Raw genomic sequence first — 10,330 nt, 5'->3', positions numbered from 1 at the left:
TTTATGGTTGGATTGGACTGAAAAATCTGAAACCGAAAAAACGGAACTTGACTAAAAAGTATAATAAGAGCCCGTAAATTGGCTAAAAACATGTATAATAAGGCCCAAATGAAAGGCCCATGAAAATTCGGTTTTATGGTTTGGATTGGACTGAAAATTAAAAATCATGGTTTGGATTCGGTTTCAAAAAATGAAAACCGAATTAGTTCGGTTTGGAAATCGAAAACCGAACTTTCACCTCTACTTCTGTCTAAGATTCATCCTATAATTGAGTTGCGTAGTACGAAGAATGCATTATGCATCATTATAAACTACGAGTGAACTTGGTTAAAATCTCAAATACAATATTTGTACGAAATGGTACTACGCGTTAAATTTACATTTTGTTAATCTTTACCTAAAGAAGGTACTTAAATAATGATAAACATATGATGGTGAATGTAGTTGGATTGAACGAGTTTGGAAACAAAGAAACTAGATATCATTCAAGATTCTTTTTCTTCTCCTTTCCAAAAACAATGTTTAAATCATAGTTTCTTGTTTTAGTGGTAAAATGTTCATTCCAAATAAATAAATAAATATTTATTTTCGAAATAGTAAATGTTCATTTTTTTCCTCAAAAAAATAGTAAAAAAATAATAAATGTTCATTTTTGTACCAGTATATTAATGTTCATTTTAAACAAGACAAAACGACATTGTTTTGGATGGGGGTACAGCCAGCTTTGGCTGTACCCGGGTATAGCCACAAATTTGCGGTACCCCCATAGCCAAAAATTTGCGGTAAATATACTCATATGGAGAACAAAGGTAAAATGGCTATGGGCCGTTCCTCGTGTTGAGCCCATGTGCCTTGGGATTGAATGGCTTAGCCCACGCCAAACTCATGTGTTTCATGCTGGCCCGTACCAAATTTTCATGCCTAAGTCTAATTTCAATCAATTTAACCAGCGTTATTGTGCTTTTCAAAAATATGCGACCCGAGCCCAACCATGACCACAACTTCGTGCCTGGGCTTGGCAATTATGTACCCATGTTGTGCTGGGCCGGCTAGATCCAATGCCATATTTAGTACAATGTGTTTGAGTAGATTATCAATATGCGCAATTGGGTAAGCAAAATTTGAAAGTCCTATTAGGGTTATTTGGGATTATAAACTTGGAGTTTCTCAAAAGCTAGAGAGAAATTTAGAAAAATAGATTTTATTTATCCATTACCAATTAGCATTCAAAAGGTGTTGCGTGCACAAATTGTACAATAAATTTATTGTACACCAAGATAACTTTTATGCAGTATTTTGTAACTTTTATATTATAAAAATAAAAAGTTGATAGATAAACATTTTAAATGGTTTAATAATTAATTTATACACTATTAATGATTTGGAAGAAATAGTTTTTATTCAAATGAAAAATTTTATCACTAAAAAGTAGATAAGTTTTACATATATAAATATAATTTTAAAGCATTTTGAGTCAACTTTTACTCTGCCACCGCTTTTAAATAAGAATCTGTGATTAACATTAACCAAAAACATAACATGATCAAACCATTACTACTCCCTTTGTCCCTTAATACTCGACCTGTTTTGACCGGACACGCTTGCCAATGCACAACTTTGACCACCGATTTCTTTAACTATATATTATAAAAACTTATAAAAATACTAATATTTTGAAAATACATATTAAGATGAAGCCAACAATATATTATATACTAACATTTGTTTTCATATACTATAAATAAAATAGGGTCAAAGTAAATTATGTAAATAGTGCAAAAAGTCAAAACAGGTCGAGTATTAAGGGACGGAGGGAGTACAACAAAAAACATAACAAAACCAGAAAATTAACTAAACAGAGTCTGTTCTTCATTCCCGTAAACTCGAAAATTAAAACTAGTAATTATTCATTAATTAATTAATCAACCCCCAATCTTGTCAACCCAAGCACTAATGGTATCACTACTCTTCATCTTCATCCCAAAGACAAAACGAACAACTCCATAATCAACACCAAGGCGATTCCAGAAATCGATTGAATCTTCAATAGTTCAATGTCACATCAGATTTTTATAATTCATCCTGGTTTAAAGTTGGTGATTTTTTACAATTCCTTAACTCATTTATCAATGCAGTTAAGTCTAAGTACGATGAACCACCTTCTTCAACAGATTTCTCTGCCATTTCCTTGAACTTCTTTGCTCTGTTTCTCCTACCTTCTGCCTCTTTTCCCACCATAATTTCTGCCAATGCTTTCTGTATATCATCCTTCTTGATGATATACTCTATCGAAGGAATCCTACCCCACTTTTTAGCCCCAACAGGGACACCAATCTTCAAAATTTGAGTCACCAATTTTTCGTTGTAGAATTGTTCCGCGAAAATAGGCCATGTAACCATTGGTAAACCAGCCGTGATCCCTTCTAGTATCGAGTTCCACCCACAGTGCGTCACGAATGCTCCTATGGCTTTATGCTCCAAGATCAACACTTGTGGGGCCCATCCCCTTATTATCAGGCCTTTCCCTTTCATCCTCTCTTCGAATCCTTGTGGCAACCACTCTTCTTCATTGTCTGCATTATTATTATTATAAAATCATTTCGTATTAATTTATGACAATTATTATTATTATTGTTATTATTATTATTATAAAAAACGTTACAAGCTTAACAAGCTACAAAAATCAAATGAACTACAAGAAGTTGGAGGGGAGCCGAGATACAATCTGGGCCCCCACTCCTCTAGCTATGGCGAACCCGATCCTGCTGAAAATGTGGGCAGCTGCCCGTGCCCCAATGTCCTGAGCCCTGGAGTACGTCTGAACCCGCTTCAGCAAAGAAACAGCCCCTTTATTGTTATTATTATTATTATTATTATTATTATTATTATTATTATTATTATTATTATTATTATTATTATTATTATTATCACAAATTCTTACTCCCTCTGTATTTGTCTAAGGGATACACTTGTCTTTTCCGGCCGTATTTATTTAAGAGATACACTTGTCATTTTTAATAACTTATCAACCCTACCATCTAATTAAATACTCTATCTAATATATCATATGTCCCACCACCCTATTAAACAAATAATTTCATAACTACACCCAACCCCCCCGTATGACATGATCCTTACTTGTTTTACTTATTGAAATATCTACTCAACCCCACTTATTTTATTATTTTATTTCATTCAATTCTTCTTCTTAATACCCGTGTCCGTCCAAGTGTATCCCTTAAATAAATACGGAGGGAGTACTTACATAGGATGTACGATAAATATTGTACACCGATGTTAAAGTTAACGTAAAATACATAAAAGTTACCCTTGTATATGTAAAAGTTATCTAGTTTTTAGTGATAAAATTTTTCAATTTAATAAAAAAATATTTCTTCAACATCACTAATAATATATAAAATTAATCATTCAACCCTTTAAAATTTTTATCTATCAATTTTTATTTTTAATAATATAAAAATTAGAGAAATCTGGGTAAAAATTTGAGAAAATTGGGTAAAAGTGTACAATAAATTTATTGTACACCTTATGTATGCAGCAAGACCTTTTGTATTATTATTATTCCTCACCACCCAGATGAAGTGTTTTCCCGATGCCTCTAGAGCCATTGCAATCTCATGCAGTTGAGGAGCTATGGAACTTGATGTGCTACCAAAACAGATGTAAATAACCGAACCAGGCTTCTTTGAACTAAGCCATTTCAATCACTCGTGTTTTTCCATTGCTTTAACCTCGAAGGTTTTTTATGCCGGGTCGGATCGGGTTTCGGGCTGGCCCGATCCATAACCATCTTTAGGGCCCACCCCCTTATTGGTAAGTGAAACATGACCTATATTCCACGCCCTCCTTCCCAATTCATTAGTGTAAAAATCTGCATAATCTGATTCCAACTCGTAAAAGCTGTTAACAATAACTCCATAACTCCCGACCTCTGATTCCATGATCCTGTCAAACAGAAACTTTTGTATAAGACCGCCTAACGGTTATACCATTTTTTTTGGGTACTAACTAAACTAGTGTAAAACATAACTAAAAGTAATAAAATCATAACTAATTGAGTAACAAAAAACTAAGGTATGAAGACAAATAGTAAAATTTATGAGCCGAATAGTTATTATTTTTGAACAAACTTATTATTAACTAAAACTCATAAAATCTTAACTAATTGATCTTGTTGCTTAACTAATCAGTTTCATTATTTAACTAATTGGTTAAGTGCTTAACTAACTGGTTCGGTTGCATAACTATTTGGTTTCGTTGCTTAACTTATTGAATTTCAGACTTAACTAATTGATTTTATTGACCAACTAATTAGTTAAAGTGCATAACTTATACTTCGCAGGTTCTAGTGATTCTGGACTAGTCTTGGGATGTTGAATTTGGATGCACACTGGGTTGCCCATGGGTAGAACATATCCGCAACTAGGCAATCGGGTCGGGTCTTCTCCAAGTAGTCCTCAAGCTGCTGCTCGTCATCGGGTAACCCGGATGATGGAAATTGGACTACTTGGATGTTGGTAATCGGGGGTCCGATTTCATTAGCCTTGGTGAAAGTGGGCATGGTGAGAGAGGTGGTGATAATGGTTGCTTTGACGTTGTCACGAGCGGCAAAGAGGCGTGCAATGTGGAGGGTTGGAATCATATGGCCATGGTCCATGAAAGGGAAGAAAACTATATGAAGGTCTTTTGTTTCAACAACCATATTTAGAGCTTTTGTTTATCGATTATCCGTTGGTTCAGTGGTGATTGAAGCTGAACTTGGTAGGAAAAAACCCGTGTTCGATTCCCCGCAATAATAATAGGGAGGGGACTGAAATTTATCCACTCAGAACTCGCCCCGAATCTGGTAAACTGGGTGGTACAACAACAAAAAATAAAAATTCAGCTTTTGTTTGGAGTTTAATTTGGAATATACGATTTTTTGAGAGATAAAAAAACTACAGGATGTTAAAAACATTTTCAGCCAACCAGAACATGAGGACAATGATGGATTGCATTCCCACACTCATGGATGTGATTAGGGTGATCCTTTTATTGAGGATCACCATAATCACTGGTCACAGTTTGGTGATAGTTTCTGTTACGTTGAAAATCATTAATCAAATAATCTTCTTCACCCTCTTGTTCTAATGTTATACTTCATATAAAAACATGTTATATATTCATTTTGTTAGAATAATGTCTTGAATCGGTCAAACCCCTTACTGTAACGCCCCAACACGGGGATCAGTCAACTCCGGCCCCGAACTTTAAGGGATCTGTTATTCTGGACTAAGGTTAGCTTGAGCTTAAATTTGTGGTTCGATAACTACACGAACCAAACTCAAACTCAATGGTGTTCGGCTCGAAAGCTCGTTAGCTCGTTAATTTAAGAATTATAATGCATATTTATGCAATTTTATATATCGTTTAATACCATTATCCAAACTATCAATTAAACGATAAATAAGGATAATATTTTACATAAGTTGTCCAAGAAAAATACTATTATAATGTTACATTAAGAAAAGTACTAGTAATATTATTGTACCTGTTGGTATAATATGGTGTATCAGTTTATCGAGTCAAGGCTCGAACAAGCTCGAATCTCGGCTCGAACTCGAAAAATTCTTATTAAGTCTGGCTCGATAAGGATTTTTAAGCTCGAGGTAAGTTCGAGCTCGAGTTCGAACTCGAGAAAAAAAAAAACCAAACCAAGCCGAGCCTATTAGAGTTCAGCTCGGTTCGGCTCGTGTCCACCCCTAGTAGTATATAAACTCTGTACGTCATAAAAAACTTTCCTCTCCTCTTACTGTGGACGTAGCTAACACATTGTTAGTGAACCACGTTAAATCTTGGTTGTTCTTTATTACGTTATTTAATTTTTCTTTGCCAATTTTCCATAGGCACAAGTGCTACCCGTGAATTATACTGAAAAATGTTGATTTGATATCTAGGCACACGCATATTTTAGCCTTGGTGAAATATATTTGGTACTATAGTTGGTAACGAACGAATACATCAATTCCCTAATGTTGATTATCTTATTTATTATAGTCCAGAATTTTGACTGTGTACAGATTCAACAACTTAATAACTGTCAATTAAGACCTAGGGGATACTCTTTTTATTTATTTATAATTGTTTAGAGGTCCTTTGAATTGTAGCTTAATTCATTTGTTGTGTAATTTACTAATTAACTAGTCACAACTCACAAGATAAGAGTCTAGATGTAGGGTTTTTTTTTGAGATGTATTACTTACTTTTTATGAGTGTGTTTTTAATAAAATACATTACTTATATACTCGCTCCGTCCCATAATATAATGTCCATTTGACATTTTTTACGGGAATTGAGGACATTGGAAAATGATATGATTAACTATTAATGATGTTGTACTTTACTAGAAAATTACGTATTTTATTTTATTTTTTAAACAAAAGGACAAAAGACGATAAATTATGGGATTACATTTTCATTGTACAAACATTAATTATTGGACCATATTATTTTTCATGAGTTAAGCCTAACTTTGGGGTCTCACCTTTCCCTTTTTTCACCGTTTGGGACCCGAACTTTTTATTTTCCCCTTTAGGATCTCTAAAGCATTTTACGGCCAAAATTAACCCATGAATATGTTGCTTTAATTATTACGGGGACATGGGAATTGGTCCAAAACCTATTGGGGTGATATTGTTAATTGCATGTGGATTTTTTCTCATAAAGAAAATGATAAAGGTAACCTTCTACGGCACAAAGCTAGACTTGTTTGTGATGGTAGGTCACAGGAAAAGGGAGTTAATTGTGATGAAACCTTTAGCCCGGTGGTTAAACCGACAACTATTCGCACCATTCTGGGCCTTGCTATGGCACGACGTTGGTCTGTTCACCAACTTGATGTTAAAAATGCTTTTTTACATGGTGATCTCCAAGAGACAGTTTATATGCATCAACCACCAGGTTGTGTTGACAGACGAGCTCCCAACTACGTCTGCTTACTTCGTAAGGCACTTTATGGCCTAAAACAGGCACCCCGTGCATGGTACCAACGATTGGCACAATTTCTATTATAGATGGATTTTGTCATTGCAAAAAGTGGCACTACTTTGTTTACTTTTAAGCATGGTGATGATATGGCTTACCTCAGGGGCGAAGCCAGATATTTTGTACAAGGGGGGCCAAATTTTTTTACTGGAGTATTTATCTAATTCCCTAAAATTAAGTATTAAAACATAACTTACTCTCTATTTTCATTGAATAATACTTTACGAGAAATCTAAAGCACTAAAACATTAAAATGTAATGAAAACAATAAAAGAAGTTTGAGAAACGAATATAAGTTCATAATGGATTTCGTAAACAAAGAATGATAGATTTATCAAGTATTACAAATAAAAAATAAAAAATAAAAAATAGAAAATAGAAAATAAAAATAAAAAATAAAAAACCAAGAAATGCAAGTCACTAGAATCGAACATGCAACCTGCATTTTGGCAGCTAGCAATTCATACCAACTCAGCTAAGGGAGAAGAAGTAATTCATAAGTGCAAATTTTATAATATATTATGTAATCTTAGGGGGGGGCCATGGCCTACCTAGGCCCACACGTAGCTTCGCCCATGGCTTACCTACTACTTTATCTTGATGACATTATTTATGCACATCATCTGATGCTTTGCGTGACAGATTAATCTCTCATTTGAAAAAAAAAAATTCCTATGTCTGAATTGGGGCCCCTGAATTACTTTTTGGGCATTTCTGTCTCCCGCACACCTTCTTATATGTTTCTCTCACAGCAAAAGTATGCGAAAATTTTGGAACGTGCAGGCATGGGGATTGGGGACTTATAAGCCTGCTCCCACTCCTGTTGACACTAATGCAAAGCTTAGTGCAGATTCAGGTCCTCCTGTGGCGGACCCAACTGGCAGGTGCTCTACAGTACCTTACATTTACTCGCCCTGACATTGCCTATGCGGTGCAACAGGTGTGTCTTTTTATGCATGATCCTAGAGAGCCTCATTTGTATGCATTAAAGCGCATCCTACGTTATATTCAGGGCACCATTGATCACGGATTACACTTATATCCTACATCTACTTTGCGCTTGATTACATATACTGATGCAGATTAGGGTGGGTGTCATGACACTCGCCGTTCGACTTCAGGATATTGTTGTTTCTTAGGTGACAATCTTATTTCTTGGTCTTCTAAGCGTCAACCTACTCTTTCTAGATCAAGCGCAGAGGAAAAATATAGAGGCGTCGCAAACGTCGTTGCAGAGGTTTGTTGGCTACGTAATCTTCTTCTTGAGTTACATTTCCCTCTACGTCAGGCCACCATTGTTTATTGTGATAATGTCAGTGCTATTTATTTATCCAACAACCCTATCCAACATCAACGCACCAAACATGTGGAAATGGACATCCTTTTTGTTCGCGAGAAAGTGGTGTTGGGTCATGTACGAGTGTTGCACGTTCCTACACGGTATCAGTTTGCAGACATTTTTACTAAGGGTCTTCCTCGACAATTGTTTTTGGATTTCAGATCCAGTCTTAGCGTACGACTTTCTCCCGCTACGACTGTGGGGGTGTGATAGAGATAGAAATATATACTATGATCTAATCTCTTAGGATATTTGATGTATATTAGACTTCTAGTCATATGACTCATATTAGTATTTCCTAAGTATATTAGGACTCATATTGTAATCCCTATATGTTAAATCAATGAAATACACTCCAATTCAAGTAATTTCACATAATCTAGCATTAAATTAAAATTGAGAATGTTGATCTTTTGAAAAATAGTGTGAAGGACAAACATTGATTACTCGTCTAACAATAATGTTCTCCATCTTAATTGTAGTAGTTCAAAACTAGACCATTTAATATTTTAATAATATGTTTCCAATCAAGTGAAGTGCTCTCCATTTCCAAAAGTAACCAAAGTATGTCCCTAGAATGTTGCAATAGCAAGAAAAGAAAAAGCTTGATTAGCAAAGTTTCTCCACTTTGATAACACTGGGTGACTGGCCCTATAATAATGGGTGTCAATCAACATCATTGACCCAAATCTTTATATTTTCCAATTTTACAGGTAAAAATCTCACTTTTTTGAATAATATTGCTAAAGTCACCACATTATTAGAAAGTGATAGAGAAAAGATTTTCCAAAAAAAAAAAAAGAGAAAAGATTTTCTTATGATATTAATGTATATACTTCCTCTATTCTTTTTCATATAACATAATTTAACTTTTAACACTATTCATATAATCTAGTTAATTTGATTATCAATTATGATTTATACTTGAGAAAAAATATAATCATGTGGGTCTTGTTATAGGGTGATGATAAAGGTCGCAAGTTACGACAACATTTAGTTGTCGCAATCTTACGTGTTGGGGTTTAATTAGTACATATAGGCGCCACGTAGGTTATGCATAATCCGAATATTTTTATCATCAATGCAATATTTTTACTATAAATATATGTAAATAAGATATTCGATATAAAGAAGGAAACAAATTAGAATATTAAGATTTTCATTCCTACCTTTTTATGATACATGTATAATATGTTATATAAGTTAAATATTTTAGTTTCCAATTTAAATCATAACACATAAGCATGTCATGTCATCATATCATTGTGACACGGCTTATTGCGACCTTTAATCATTTTCGCTTGTTATAATCATCTTATTGCATTGATTTATAATATGACACAATTCGATGAAATACACCTATAATATGATCAATGAAATACACTTATTTTCACTTATTTCACGCAATTTGGATTATACACCCGGGTGCACAGTGCTCATTGTGCACCCTGTTGAACATTTATTGAAAATCTAATGAACATTGAGAACGATTTCAATGTACATGTACTAGTGAAATATTTAAAATATATGTTCTATGGATTTGAACTATATGTTCATTGGTTATATGTTCTTTGGGTACGAACAATATGTTCTTTGTATTTGAACTATATGTTCTTTGTATTTGAACTATATGTTCTTTGTAAAACAGGGTGCACAGTGAGCATTGTGCACCCGGGTGTATAAACCATATTTTGCTTATTTCAGGAAAAATAATGATCAATTAACCTTATTTCCACTTATTTGAGGAAAAATAAGTTCAGATAAGTTCAGATAAAATAAGTTCAGGAAAAAATAAGGGTTGGCCAAGTACAATTTATAACTAAAATAAGTTTTGATAAGTTCAGATAAATTCAGTTAAGTTCAAATAAGTTCAGATAAATTCAGTTAAGTTCAAATAAATTCAGATAAATTTAGTTAAGTTCAAATAAGTTGTACAATACACTACAA

The 10,330-nt window shown here is 34.0% G+C and overlaps 1 pseudogene; it reads right to left on the bottom strand.

Moving 5' to 3' along the window:
* Positions 1-1,604: 1,604 nt before the first annotated feature.
* LOC110780660 (scopoletin glucosyltransferase-like) lies at positions 1,605-5,003 on the bottom strand (annotated as a pseudogene).
* Between the last annotated feature and the right edge of the window lie 5,327 nt (positions 5,004-10,330).

The sequence above is a fragment of the Spinacia oleracea genome, chromosome 4, assembly GCF_020520425.1.
Source record: "Spinacia oleracea cultivar Varoflay chromosome 4, BTI_SOV_V1, whole genome shotgun sequence".
In the NCBI taxonomy this organism is placed as follows: domain Eukaryota; kingdom Viridiplantae; phylum Streptophyta; class Magnoliopsida; order Caryophyllales; family Amaranthaceae; genus Spinacia; species Spinacia oleracea.
Note: the sequence above shows the minus strand (reverse complement) of the source record. Positions and strands in the feature narration are given on the sequence as shown.